The sequence below is a fragment of the Labrus bergylta genome, chromosome 9 (genome assembly GCF_963930695.1).
Source record: "Labrus bergylta chromosome 9, fLabBer1.1, whole genome shotgun sequence".
NCBI classification, from domain to species: Eukaryota; Metazoa; Chordata; class Actinopteri; order Labriformes; family Labridae; genus Labrus; species Labrus bergylta.
In genome coordinates, this window is record NC_089203.1 from 26,183,847 (window position 1) to 26,196,421 (window position 12,575).

At 40.5% G+C, this 12,575-nt stretch overlaps 17 non-coding genes across 17 annotated transcripts; all 17 read right to left on the bottom strand.

The window, feature by feature from the left end:
• Window positions 1–243: 243 nt before the first annotated feature.
• On the bottom strand, window positions 244–383 carry LOC114921405 (U4 spliceosomal RNA). Its single transcript, XR_003809701.2, has one exon. It is a non-coding gene; the product is annotated as a U4 spliceosomal RNA (small nuclear RNA).
• A 601-nt stretch (window positions 384–984) lies between these two features.
• On the bottom strand, window positions 985–1,124 carry LOC114921406 (U4 spliceosomal RNA). The gene has a single exon (XR_003809702.1). It is a non-coding gene; the product is annotated as a U4 spliceosomal RNA (small nuclear RNA).
• A 601-nt stretch (window positions 1,125–1,725) lies between these two features.
• On the bottom strand, window positions 1,726–1,865 carry LOC114921407 (U4 spliceosomal RNA). The gene has a single exon (XR_003809703.1). It is a non-coding gene; the product is annotated as a U4 spliceosomal RNA (small nuclear RNA).
• Window positions 1,866–2,466: 601 nt separating this feature from the next.
• Window positions 2,467–2,606, bottom strand: LOC114921408 (U4 spliceosomal RNA). The gene has a single exon (XR_003809704.1). It is a non-coding gene; the product is annotated as a U4 spliceosomal RNA (small nuclear RNA).
• Window positions 2,607–3,207: 601 nt separating this feature from the next.
• Window positions 3,208–3,347, bottom strand: LOC114921409 (U4 spliceosomal RNA). The gene has a single exon (XR_003809705.2). It is a non-coding gene; the product is annotated as a U4 spliceosomal RNA (small nuclear RNA).
• Window positions 3,348–3,948: 601 nt separating this feature from the next.
• Window positions 3,949–4,088, bottom strand: LOC114921410 (U4 spliceosomal RNA). The gene has a single exon (XR_003809706.1). It is a non-coding gene; the product is annotated as a U4 spliceosomal RNA (small nuclear RNA).
• A 601-nt stretch (window positions 4,089–4,689) lies between these two features.
• Window positions 4,690–4,829, bottom strand: LOC114921412 (U4 spliceosomal RNA). Its single transcript, XR_003809708.2, has one exon. It is a non-coding gene; the product is annotated as a U4 spliceosomal RNA (small nuclear RNA).
• A 601-nt stretch (window positions 4,830–5,430) lies between these two features.
• Window positions 5,431–5,570, bottom strand: LOC114921413 (U4 spliceosomal RNA). The gene has a single exon (XR_003809709.2). It is a non-coding gene; the product is annotated as a U4 spliceosomal RNA (small nuclear RNA).
• A 601-nt stretch (window positions 5,571–6,171) lies between these two features.
• On the bottom strand, window positions 6,172–6,311 carry LOC114921414 (U4 spliceosomal RNA). The gene has a single exon (XR_003809710.1). It is a non-coding gene; the product is annotated as a U4 spliceosomal RNA (small nuclear RNA).
• Window positions 6,312–6,912: 601 nt separating this feature from the next.
• Window positions 6,913–7,052, bottom strand: LOC114921415 (U4 spliceosomal RNA). The gene has a single exon (XR_003809711.2). It is a non-coding gene; the product is annotated as a U4 spliceosomal RNA (small nuclear RNA).
• A 601-nt stretch (window positions 7,053–7,653) lies between these two features.
• Window positions 7,654–7,793, bottom strand: LOC114921416 (U4 spliceosomal RNA). Its single transcript, XR_003809712.1, has one exon. It is a non-coding gene; the product is annotated as a U4 spliceosomal RNA (small nuclear RNA).
• A 601-nt stretch (window positions 7,794–8,394) lies between these two features.
• LOC114921417 (U4 spliceosomal RNA) lies at window positions 8,395–8,534 on the bottom strand. Its single transcript, XR_003809713.2, has one exon. It is a non-coding gene; the product is annotated as a U4 spliceosomal RNA (small nuclear RNA).
• Window positions 8,535–9,135: 601 nt separating this feature from the next.
• LOC114921418 (U4 spliceosomal RNA) lies at window positions 9,136–9,275 on the bottom strand. The gene has a single exon (XR_003809714.1). It is a non-coding gene; the product is annotated as a U4 spliceosomal RNA (small nuclear RNA).
• A 601-nt stretch (window positions 9,276–9,876) lies between these two features.
• On the bottom strand, window positions 9,877–10,016 carry LOC114921419 (U4 spliceosomal RNA). The gene has a single exon (XR_003809715.1). It is a non-coding gene; the product is annotated as a U4 spliceosomal RNA (small nuclear RNA).
• A 601-nt stretch (window positions 10,017–10,617) lies between these two features.
• On the bottom strand, window positions 10,618–10,757 carry LOC114921420 (U4 spliceosomal RNA). Its single transcript, XR_003809716.1, has one exon. It is a non-coding gene; the product is annotated as a U4 spliceosomal RNA (small nuclear RNA).
• A 601-nt stretch (window positions 10,758–11,358) lies between these two features.
• On the bottom strand, window positions 11,359–11,498 carry LOC114921421 (U4 spliceosomal RNA). Its single transcript, XR_003809717.2, has one exon. It is a non-coding gene; the product is annotated as a U4 spliceosomal RNA (small nuclear RNA).
• Window positions 11,499–12,099: 601 nt separating this feature from the next.
• LOC114921423 (U4 spliceosomal RNA) lies at window positions 12,100–12,239 on the bottom strand. The gene has a single exon (XR_003809719.2). It is a non-coding gene; the product is annotated as a U4 spliceosomal RNA (small nuclear RNA).
• Window positions 12,240–12,575: the final 336 nt, after the last annotated feature.

Genomic DNA, 12,575 nt, shown 5'->3' on the forward strand with positions numbered 1-12,575 from the left:
TCACGCTAGTCCCGGTTTGATTAGCAAATCCTACATTCATAGGATAACAATCTAGCCTATGTGAATCATCTTAAGATCAGCCTTCTGCTAATTTACTACAGCTTTGATGGCTTTCGTATTATAAATATGAGTAAGAAACGCCAAGGAGGGGGACGTGGAAAGCTTTTACCCTTGCTGCTTCATTCTAGCATTTGTCATGCGCCTAGAGTCTTTTTGTAGTTGTCATTGGTACAAATGATCAAGTCTCCTGAGAGACTATCAAAAATTGCCGTTGCTGACTATATTTCAAATCATCTAGGCGGGAATTGGGTTAAGTTTTCAACCAGCAATAATCACGTCTCAGTAGAACTTCAGGCACTACGATATTGCCTCTGCACAAGAATACCCTTGACAGGTATTAGTTGAAGTTTGACTTGCTACAACGCCCACTGCACACATGGTTCATTTTGTCAGGCCTCACTGGATAACGTTTATTTTCAGAACAATGACATGTTTGTGGTGCACTTTAATGGCTTCTTCACTCAAAAAGTCACAGGGCTTGATGTTGAAATCCAATACTATTTGGATAATTTCATCCGTGTTTCCATTAGGATTAGCTTGGGCTATAATTATCAAGCTAAGCTTGGTAATGTTGTGTTCATGTCAGCCAGAATTCTAGCCTATCGATGGCAGTTTCAGCACCATGAAAAGCTGAGCTTACTAGTGATTGGCTCACTGACCACAAACTCTGCCTTTTGGAAGTCACGCTAGTCCCGGTTTGATTAGCAAATCCTACATTCATAGGATAACAATCTAGCCTATGTGAATCATCTTAAGATCAGCCTTCTGCTAATTTACTACAGCTTTGATGGCTTTCGTATTATAAATATGAGTAAGAAACGCCAAGGAGGGGGACGTGGAAAGCTTTTACCCTTGCTGCTTCATTCTAGCATTTGTCATGCACCTAGAGTCTTTTTGTAGTTGTCATTGGTACAAATGATCAAGTCTCCTGAGAGACTATCAAAAATTGCCGTTGCTGACTATATTTCAAGTCATCTAGGCGGGAATTGGGTTAAGTTTTCAACCAGCAATAATCACGTCTCAGTAGAACTTCATGGACTACGATATTGCCTCTGCACAAGAATACCCTTGACAGGTATTAGTTGAAGTTTGACTTGCTACAACGCCCACTGCACACATGGTTCATTTTGTCAGGCCTCACTGGATAACGTTTATTTTCAGAACAATGACATGTTTGTGGTGCACTTTAATGGCTTCTTCACTCAAAAAGTCACAGGGCTTGATGTTGAAATCCAATACTATTTGGATAATTTCATCCGTGTTTCAATTAGGATTAGCTTGGGCTATAATTATCAAGCTAAGCTTGGTAATGTTGTGTTCATGTCAGCCAGAATTCTAGCCTATCGATGGCAGTTTCAGCACCATGAAAAGCTGAGCTTACTAGTGATTGGCTCACTGACCACAAACTCTGCCTTTTGGAAGTCACGCTAGTCCCGGTTTGATTAGCAAATCCTACATTCATAGGATAACAATCTAGCCTATGTGAATCATCTTAAGATCAGCCTTCTGCTAATTTACTACAGCTTTGATGGCTTTCGTATTATAAATATGAGTAAGAAACGCCAAGGAGGGGGACGTGGAAAGCTTTTACCCTTGCTGCTTCATTCTAGCATTTGTCATGCGCCTAGAGTCTTTTTGTAGTTGTCATTGGTACAAATGATCAAGTCTCCTGAGAGACTATCAAAAATTGCCGTTGCTGACTATATTTCAAGTCATCTAGGCGGGAATTGGGTTAAGTTTTCAACCAGCAATAATCACGTCTCAGTAGAACTTCATGGACTACGATATTGCCTCTGCACAAGAATACCCTTGACAGGTATTAGTTGAAGTTTGACTTGCTACAACGCCCACTGCACACATGGTTCATTTTGTCAGGCCTCACTGGATAACGTTTATTTTCAGAACAATGACATGTTTGTGGTGCACTTTAATGGCTTCTTCACTCAAAAAGTCACAGGGCTTGATGTTGAAATCCAATACTATTTGGATAATTTCATCCGTGTTTCCATTAGGATTAGCTTGGGCTATAATTATCAAGCTAAGCTTGGTAATGTTGTGTTCATGTCAGCCAGAATTCTAGCCTATCGATGGCAGTTTCAGCACCATGAAAAGCTGAGCTTACTAGTGATTGGCTCACTGACCACAAACTCTGCCTTTTGGAAGTCACGCTAGTCCCGGTTTGATTAGCAAATCCTACATTCATAGGATAACAATCTAGCCTATGTGAATCATCTTAAGATCAGCCTTCTGCTAATTTACTACAGCTTTGATGGCTTTCGTATTATAAATATGAGTAAGAAACGCCAAGGAGGGGGACGTGGAAAGCTTTTACCCTTGCTGCTTCATTCTAGCATTTGTCATGCGCCTAGAGTCTTTTTGTAGTTGTCATTGGTACAAATGATCAAGTCTCCTGAGAGACTATCAAAAATTGCCGTTGCTGACTATATTTCAAGTCATCTAGGCGGGAATTGGGTTAAGTTTTCAACCAGCAATAATCACGTCTCAGTAGAACTTCATGGACTACGATATTGCCTCTGCACAAGAATACCCTTGACAGGTATTAGTTGAAGTTTGACTTGCTACAACGCCCACTGCACACATGGTTCATTTTGTCAGGCCTCACTGGATAACGTTTATTTTCAGAACAATGACATGTTTGTGGTGCACTTTAATGGCTTCTTCACTCAAAAAGTCACAGGGCTTGATGTTGAAATCCAATACTATTTGGATAATTTCATCCGTGTTTCCATTAGGATTAGCTTGGGCTATAATTATCAAGCTAAGCTTGGTAATGTTGTGTTCATGTCAGCCAGAATTCTAGCCTATCGATGGCAGTTTCAGCACCATGAAAAGCTGAGCTTACTAGTGATTGGCTCACTGACCACAAACTCTGCCTTTTGGAAGTCACGCTAGTCCCGGTTTGATTAGCAAATCCTACATTCATAGGATAACAATCTAGCCTATGTGAATCATCTTAAGATCAGCCTTCTGCTAATTTACTACAGCTTTGATGGCTTTTGTATTATAAATATGAGTAAGAAACGCCAAGGAGGGGGACGTGGAAAGCTTTTACCCTTGCTGCTTCATTCTAGCATTTGTCATGCGCCTAGAGTCTTTTTGTAGTTGTCATTGGTACAAATGATCAAGTCTCCTGAGAGACTATCAAAAATTGCCGTTGCTGACTATATTTCAAGTCATCTAGGCAGGAATTGGGTTAAGTTTTCAACCAGCAATAATCACGTCTCAGTAGAACTTCATGGACTACGATATTGCCTCTGCACAAGAATACCCTTGACAGGTATTAGTTGAAGTTTGACTTGCTACAACGCCCACTGCACACATGGTTCATTTTGTCAGGCCTCACTGGATAACGTTTATTTTCAGAACAATGACATGTTTGTGGTGCACTTTAATGGCTTCTTCACTCAAAAAGTCACAGGGCTTGATGTTGAAATCCAATACTATTTGGATAATTTCATCCGTGTTTCAATTAGGATTAGCTTGGGCTATAATTATCAAGCTAAGCTTGGTAATGTTGTGTTCATGTCAGCCAGAATTCTAGCCTATCGATGGCAGTTTCAGCACCATGAAAAGCTGAGCTTACTAGTGATTGGCTCACTGACCACAAACTCTGCCTTTTGGAAGTCACGCTAGTCCCGGTTTGATTAGCAAATCCTACATTCATAGGATAACAATCTAGCCTATGTGAATCATCTTAAGATCAGCCTTCTGCTAATTTACTACAGCTTTGATGGCTTTCGTATTATAAATATGAGTAAGAAACGCCAAGGAGGGGGACGTGGAAAGCTTTTACCCTTGCTGCTTCATTCTAGCATTTGTCATGCGCCTAGAGTCTTTTTGTAGTTGTCATTGGTACAAATGATCAAGTCTCCTGAGAGACTATCAAAAATTGCCGTTGCTGACTATATTTCAAGTCATCTAGGCGGGAATTGGGTTAAGTTTTCAACCAGCAATAATCACGTCTCAGTAGAACTTCATGGACTACGATATTGCCTCTGCACAAGAATACCCTTGACAGGTATTAGTTGAAGTTTGACTTGCTACAACGCCCACTGCACACATGGTTCATTTTGTCAGGCCTCACTGGATAACGTTTATTTTCAGAACAATGACATGTTTGTGGTGCACTTTAATGGCTTCTTCACTCAAAAAGTCACAGGGCTTGATGTTGAAATCCAATACTATTTGGATAATTTCATCCGTGTTTCCATTAGGATTAGCTTGGGCTATAATTATCAAGCTAAGCTTGGTAATGTTGTGTTCATGTCAGCCAGAATTCTAGCCTATCGATGGCAGTTTCAGCACCATGAAAAGCTGAGCTTACTAGTGATTGGCTCACTGACCACAAACTCTGCCTTTTGGAAGTCACGCTAGTCCCGGTTTGATTAGCAAATCCTACATTCATAGGATAACAATCTAGCCTATGTGAATCATCTTAAGATCAGCCTTCTGCTAATTTACTACAGCTTTGATGGCTTTCGTATTATAAATATGAGTAAGAAACGCCAAGGAGGGGGACGTGGAAAGCTTTTACCCTTTCTGCTTCATTCTAGCATTTGTCATGCGCCTAGAGTCTTTTTGTAGTTGTCATTGGTACAAATGATCAAGTCCCCTGAGAGACTATCAAAAATTGCCGTTGCTGACTATATTTCAAGTCATCTAGGCGGGAATTGGGTTAAGTTTTCAACCAGCAATAATCACGTCTCAGTAGAACTTCATGGACTACGATATTGCCTCTGCACAAGAATACCCTTGACAGGTATTAGTTGAAGTTTGACTTGCTACAACGCCCACTGCACACATGGTTCATTTTGTCAGGCCTCACTGGATAATGTTTATTTTCAGAACAATGACATGTTTGTGGTGCACTTTAATGGCTTCTTCACTCAAAAAGTCACAGGGCTTGATGTTGAAATCCAATACTATTTGGATAATTTCATCCGTGTTTCCATTAGGATTAGCTTGGGCTATAATTATCAAGCTAAGCTTGGTAATGTTGTGTTCATGTCAGCCAGAATTCTAGCCTATCGATGGCAGTTTCAGCACCATGAAAAGCTGAGCTTACTAGTGATTGGCTCACTGACCACAAACTCTGCCTTTTGGAAGTCACGCTAGTCCCGGTTTGATTAGCAAATCCTACATTCATAGGATAACAATCTAGCCTATGTGAATCATCTTAAGATCAGCCTTCTGCTAATTTACTACAGCTTTGATGGCTTTCGTATTATAAATATGAGTAAGAAACGCCAAGGAGGGGGACGTGGAAAGCTTTTACCCTTTCTGCTTCATTCTAGCATTTGTCATGCGCCTAGAGTCTTTTTGTAGTTGTCATTGGTACAAATGATCAAGTCCCCTGAGAGACTATCAAAAATTGCCGTTGCTGACTATATTTCAAGTCATCTAGGCGGGAATTGGGTTAAGTTTTCAACCAGCAATAATCACGTCTCAGTAGAACTTCATGGACTACGATATTGCCTCTGCACAAGAATACCCTTGACAGGTATTAGTTGAAGTTTGACTTGCTACAACGCCCACTGCACACATGGTTCATTTTGTCAGGCCTCACTGGATAACGTTTATTTTCAGAACAATGACATGTTTGTGGTGCACTTTAATGGCTTCTTCACTCAAAAAGTCACAGGGCTTGATGTTGAAATCCAATACTATTTGGATAATTTCATCCGTGTTTCCATTAGGATTAGCTTGGGCTATAATTATCAAGCTAAGCTTGGTAATGTTGTGTTCATGTCAGCCAGAATTCTAGCCTATCGATGGCAGTTTCAGCACCATGAAAAGCTGAGCTTACTAGTGATTGGCTCACTGACCACAAACTCTGCCTTTTGGAAGTCACGCTAGTCCCGGTTTGATTAGCAAATCCTACATTCATAGGATAACAATCTAGCCTATGTGAATCATCTTAAGATCAGCCTTCTGCTAATTTACTACAGCTTTGATGGCTTTCGTATTATAAATATGAGTAAGAAACGCCAAGGAGGGGGACGTGGAAAGCTTTTACCCTTGCTGCTTCATTCTAGCATTTGTCATGCGCCTAGAGTCTTTTTGTAGTTGTCATTGGTACAAATGATCAAGTCTCCTGAGAGACTATCAAAAATTGCCGTTGCTGACTATATTTCAAGTCATCTAGGCGGGAATTGGGTTAAGTTTTCAACCAGCAATAATCACGTCTCAGTAGAACTTCATGGACTACGATATTGCCTCTGCACAAGAATACCCTTGACAGGTATTAGTTGAAGTTTGACTTGCTACAACGCCCACTGCACACATGGTTCATTTTGTCAGGCCTCACTGGATAACGTTTATTTTCAGAACAATGACATGTTTGTGGTGCACTTTAATGGCTTCTTCACTCAAAAAGTCACAGGGCTTGATGTTGAAATCCAATACTATTTGGATAATTTCATCCGTGTTTCCATTAGGATTAGCTTGGGCTATAATTATCAAGCTAAGCTTGGTAATGTTGTGTTCATGTCAGCCAGAATTCTAGCCTATCGATGGCAGTTTCAGCACCATGAAAAGCTGAGCTTACTAGTGATTGGCTCACTGACCACAAACTCTGCCTTTTGGAAGTCACGCTAGTCCCGGTTTGATTAGCAAATCCTACATTCATAGGATAACAATGTAGCCTATGTGAATCATCTTAAGATCAGCCTTCTGCTAATTTACTACAGCTTTGATGGCTTTCGTATTATAAATATGAGTAAGAAACGCCAAGGAGGGGGACGTGGAAAGCTTTTACCCTTGCTGCTTCATTCCAGCATTTGTCATGCGCCTAGAGTCTTTTTGTAGTTGTCATTGGTACAAATGATCAAGTCTCCTGAGAGACTATCAAAAATTGCCGTTGCTGACTATATTTCAACTCATCTAGGCGGGAATTGGGTTAAGTTTTCAACCAGCAATAATCACGTCTCAGTAGAACTTCATGGACTACGATATTGCCTCTGCACAAGAATACCCTTGACAGGTATTAGTTGAAGTTTGACTTGCTACAACGCCCACTGCACACATGGTTCATTTTGTCAGGCCTCACTGGATAACGTTTATTTTCAGAACAATGACATGTTTGTGGTGCACTTTAATGGCTTCTTCACTCAAAAAGTCACAGGGCTTGATGTTGAAATCCAATACTATTTGGATAATTTCATCCGTGTTTCCATTAGGATTAGCTTGGGCTATAATTATCAAGCTAAGCTTGGTAATGTTGTGTTCATGTCAGCCAGAATTCTAGCCTATCGATGGCAGTTTCAGCACCATGAAAAGCTGAGCTTACTAGTGATTGGCTCACTGACCACAAACTCTGCCTTTTGGAAGTCACGCTAGTCCCGGTTTGATTAGCAAATCCTACATTCATAGGATAACAATCTAGCCTATGTGAATCATCTTAAGATCAGCCTTCTGCTAATTTACTACAGCTTTGATGGCTTTCGTATTATAAATATGAGTAAGAAACGCCAAGGAGGGGGACGTGGAAAGCTTTTACCCTTGCTGCTTCATTCTAGCATTTGTCATGCGCCTAGAGTCTTTTTGTAGTTGTCATTGGTACAAATGATCAAGTCTCCTGAGAGACTATCAAAAATTGCCGTTGCTGACTATATTTCAAGTCATCTAGGCGGGAATTGGGTTAAGTTTTCAACCAGCAATAATCACGTCTCAGTAGAACTTCATGGACTACGATATTGCCTCTGCACAAGAATACCCTTGACAGGTATTAGTTGAAGTTTGACTTGCTACAACGCCCACTGCACACATGGTTCATTTTGTCAGGCCTCACTGGATAACGTTTATTTTCAGAACAATGACATGTTTGTGGTGCACTTTAATGGTTTCTTCACTCAAAAAGTCACAGGGCTTGATGTTGAAATCCAATACTATTTGGATAATTTCATCCGTGTTTCCATTAGGATTAGCTTGGGCTATAATTATCAAGCTAAGCTTGGTAATGTTGTGTTCATGTCAGCCAGAATTCTAGCCTATCGATGGCAGTTTCAGCACCATGAAAAGCTGAGCTTACTAGTGATTGGCTCACTGACCACAAACTCTGCCTTTTGGAAGTCACGCTAGTCCCGGTTTGATTAGCAAATCCTACATTCATAGGATAACAATCTAGCCTATGTGAATCATCTTAAGATCAGCCTTCTGCTAATTTACTACAGCTTTGATGGCTTTCGTATTATAAATATGAGTAAGAAACACCAAGGAGGGTGACGTGGAAAGCTTTTACCCTTGCTGCTTCATTCTAGCATTTGTCATGCGCCTAGAGTCTTTTTGTAGTTGTCATTGGTACAAATGATCAAGTCTCCTGAGAGACTATCAAAAATTGCCGTTGCTGACTATACTTCAAGTCATCTAGGCGGGAATTGGGTTAAGTTTTCAACCAGCAATAATCACGTCTCAGTAGAACTTCATGGACTACGATATTGCCTCTGCACAAAAATACCCTTGACAGGTATTAGTTGAAGTTTGACTTGCTACAACGCCCACTGCACACATGGTTCATTTTGTCAGGCCTCACTGGATAACGTTTATTTTCAGAACAATGACATGTTTGTGGTGCACTTTAATGGCTTCTTCACTCAAAAAGTCACAGGGCTTGATGTTGAAATCTAATACTATTTGGATAATTTCATCCGTGTTTCCATTAGGATTAGCTTGGGCTATAATTATCAAGCTAAGCTTGGTAATGTTGTGTTCATGTCAGCCAGAATTCTAGCCTATCGATGGCAGTTTCAGCACCATGAAAAGCTGAGCTTACTAGTGATTGGCTCACTGACCACAAACTCTGCCTTTTGGAAGTCACGCTAGCCCCGGTTTGATTAGCAAATCCTACATTCATAGGATAACAATCTAGCCTATGTGAATCATCTTAAGATCAGCCTTCTGCTAATTTACTACAGCTTTGATGGCTTTCGTATTATAAATATGAGTAAGAAACGGCAAGGAGGGGGACGTGGAAAGCTTTTACCCTTGCTGCTTCATTCTAGCATTTGTCATGCACCTAGAGTCTTTTTGTAGTTGTCATTGGTACAAATGATCAAGTCTCCTGAGAGACTATCAAAAATTGCCGTTGCTGACTATATTTCAAGTCATCTAGGCGGGAATTGGGTTAAGTTTTCAACCAGCAATAATCACGTCTCAGTAGAACTTCATGGACTACGATATTGCCTCTGCACAAGAATACCCTTGACAGGTATTAGTTGAAGTTTGACTTGCTACAACGCCCACTGCACACATGGTTCATTTTGTCAGGCCTCACTGGATAACGTTTATTTTCAGAACAATGACATGTTTGTGGTGCACTTTAATGGCTTCTTCACTCAAAAAGTCACAGGGCTTGATGTTGAAATCCAATACTATTTGGATAATTTCATCCGTGTTTCCATTAGGATTAGCTTGGGCTATAATTATCAAGCTAAGCTTGGTAATGTTGTGTTCATGTCAGCCAGAATTCTAGCCTATCGATGGCAGTTTCAGCACCATGAAAAGCTGAGCTTACTAGTGATTGGCTCACTGACCACAAACTCTGCCTTTTGGAAGTCACGCTAGTCCCGGTTTGATTAGCAAATCCTACATTCATAGGATAACAATCTAGCCTATGTGAATCATCTTAAGATCAGCCTTCTGCTAATTTACTACAGCTTTGATGGCTTTCGTATTATAAATATGAGTAAGAAACGGCAAGGAGGGGGACGTGGAAAGCTTTTACCCTTGCTGCTTCATTCTAGCATTTGTCATGCGCCTAGAGTCTTTTTGTAGTTGTCATTGGTACAAATGATCAAGTCTCCTGAGAGACTATCAAAAATTGCCGTTGCTGACTATATTTCAAGTCATCTAGGCGGGAATTGGGTTAAGTTTTCAACCAGCAATAATCACGTCTCAGTAGAACTTCATGGACTACGATATTGCCTCTGCACAAGAATACCCTTGACAGGTATTAGTTGAAGTTTGACTTGCTACAACGCCCACTGCACACATGGTTCATTTTGTCAGGCCTCACTGGATAACGTTTATTTTCAGAACAATGACATGTTTGTGGTGCACTTTAATGGCTTCTTCACTCAAAAAGTCACAGGGCTTGATGTTGAAATCCAATACTATTTGGATAATTTCATCCGTGTTTCCATTAGGATTAGCTTGGGCTATAATTATCAAGCTAAGCTTGGTAATGTTGTGTTCATGTCAGCCAGAATTCTAGCCTATCGATGGCAGTTTCAGCACCATGAAAAGCTGAGCTTACTAGTGATTGGCTCACTGACCACAAACTCTGCCTTTTGGAAGTCACGCTAGTCCCGGTTTGATTAGCAAATCCTACATTCATAGGATAACAATCTAGCCTATGTGAATCATCTTAAGATCAGCCTTCTGCTAATTTACTACAGCTTTGATGGCTTTCGTATTATAAATATGAGTAAGAAACGCCAAGGAGGGGGACGTGGAAAGCTTTTACCCTTGCTGCTTCATTCTAGCATTTGTCATGCGCCTAGAGTCTTTTTGTAGTTGTCATTGGTACAAATGATCAAGTCTCCTGAGAGACTATCAAAAATTGCCGTTGCTGACTATATTTCAAGTCATCTAGGCGGGAATTGGGTTAAGTTTTCAACCAGCAATAATCACGTCTCAGTAGAACTTCATGGACTACGATATTGCCTCTGCACAAGAATACCCTTGACAGGTATTAGTTGAAGTTTGACTTGCTACAACGCCCACTGCACACATGGTTCATTTTGTCAGGCCTCACTGGATAACGTTTATTTTCAGAACAATGACATGTTTGTGGTGCACTTTAATGGCTTCTTCACTCAAAAAGTCACAGGGCTTGATGTTGAAATCCAATACTATTTGGATAATTTCATCCGTGTTTCCATTAGGATTAGCTTGGGCTATAATTATCAAGCTAAGCTTGGTAATGTTGTGTTCATGTCAGCCAGAATTCTAGCCTATCGATGGCAGTTTCAGCACCATGAAAAGCTGAGCTTACTAGTGATTGGCTCACTGACCACAAACTCTGCCTTTTGGAAGTCACGCTAGTCCCGGTTTGATTAGCAAATCCTACATTCATAGGATAACAATCTAGCCTATGTGAATCATCTTAAAATCAGCCTTCTGCTAATTTACTACAGCTTTGATGGCTTTCGTATTATAAATATGAGTAAGAAACGCCAAGGAGGGGGACGTGGAAAGCTTTTACCCTTGCTGCTTCATTCTAGCATTTGTCATGCGCCTAGAGTCTTTTTGTAGTTGTCATTGGTACAAATGATCAAGTCCCCTGAGAGACTATCAAAAATTGCCGTTGCTGACTATATTTCAAGTCATCTAGGCGGGAATTGGGTTAAGTTTTCAACCAGCAATAATCACGTCTCAGTAGAACTTCATGGACTATGATATTGCCTCTGCACAAGAATACCCTTGACAGGTATTAGTTGAAGTTTGACTTGCTACAACGCCCACTGCACACATGGTTCATTTTGTCAGGCCTCACTGGATAACGTTTATTTTCAGAACAATGACATGTTTGTGGTGCACTTTAATGGCTTCTTCACTCAAAAAGTCACAGGGCTTGATGTTGAAATCCAATACTATTTGGATAATTTCATCCGTGTTTCCATTAGGATTAGCTTGGGCTATAATTATCAAGCTAAGCTTGGTAATGTTGTGTTCATGTCAGCCAGAATTCTAGCCTATCGATGGCAGTTTCAGCACCATGAAAAGCTGAGCTTACTAGTGATTGGCTCACTGACCACAAACTCTGCCTTTTGGAAGTCACGCTAGTCCCGGTTTGATTAGCAAATCCTACATTCATAGGATAACAATCTAGCCTATGTGAATCATCTTAAAATCAGCCTTCTGCTAATTTACTACAGCTTTGATGGCTTTCGTATTATAAATATGAGTAAGAAACGCCAAGGAGGGGGACGTGGAAAGCTTTTACCCTTGCTGCTTCATTCTAGCATTTGTCATGCGCCTAGAGTCTTTTTGTAGTTGTCATTGGTACAAATGATCAAGTCCCCTGAGAGACTATCAAAAATTGCCGTTGCTGACTATATTTCAAGTCATCTAGGCGGGAATTGGGTTAAGTTTTCAACCAGCAATAATCACGTCTCAGTAGAACTTCATGGACTACGATATTGCCTCTGCACAAGAATACCCTTGACAGGTATTAGTTGAAGTTTGACTTGCTACAACGCCCACTGCACACATGGTTCATTTTGTCAGGCCTCACTGGATAACGTTTATTTTCAGAACAATGACCTGTTTGTGGTGCACTTTAATGGCTTCTTCACTCAAAAAGTCACAGGGCTTGATGTTGAAATCCAATACTATTTGGATAATTTCATCCGTGTTTCCATTAGGATTAGCTTGGGCTATAATTATCAAGCTAAGCTTGGTAATGTTGTGTTCATGTCAGCCAGAATTCTAGCCTATCGATGGCAGTTTCAGCACCATGAAAAGCTGAGCTTACTAGTGATTGGCTCACTGAC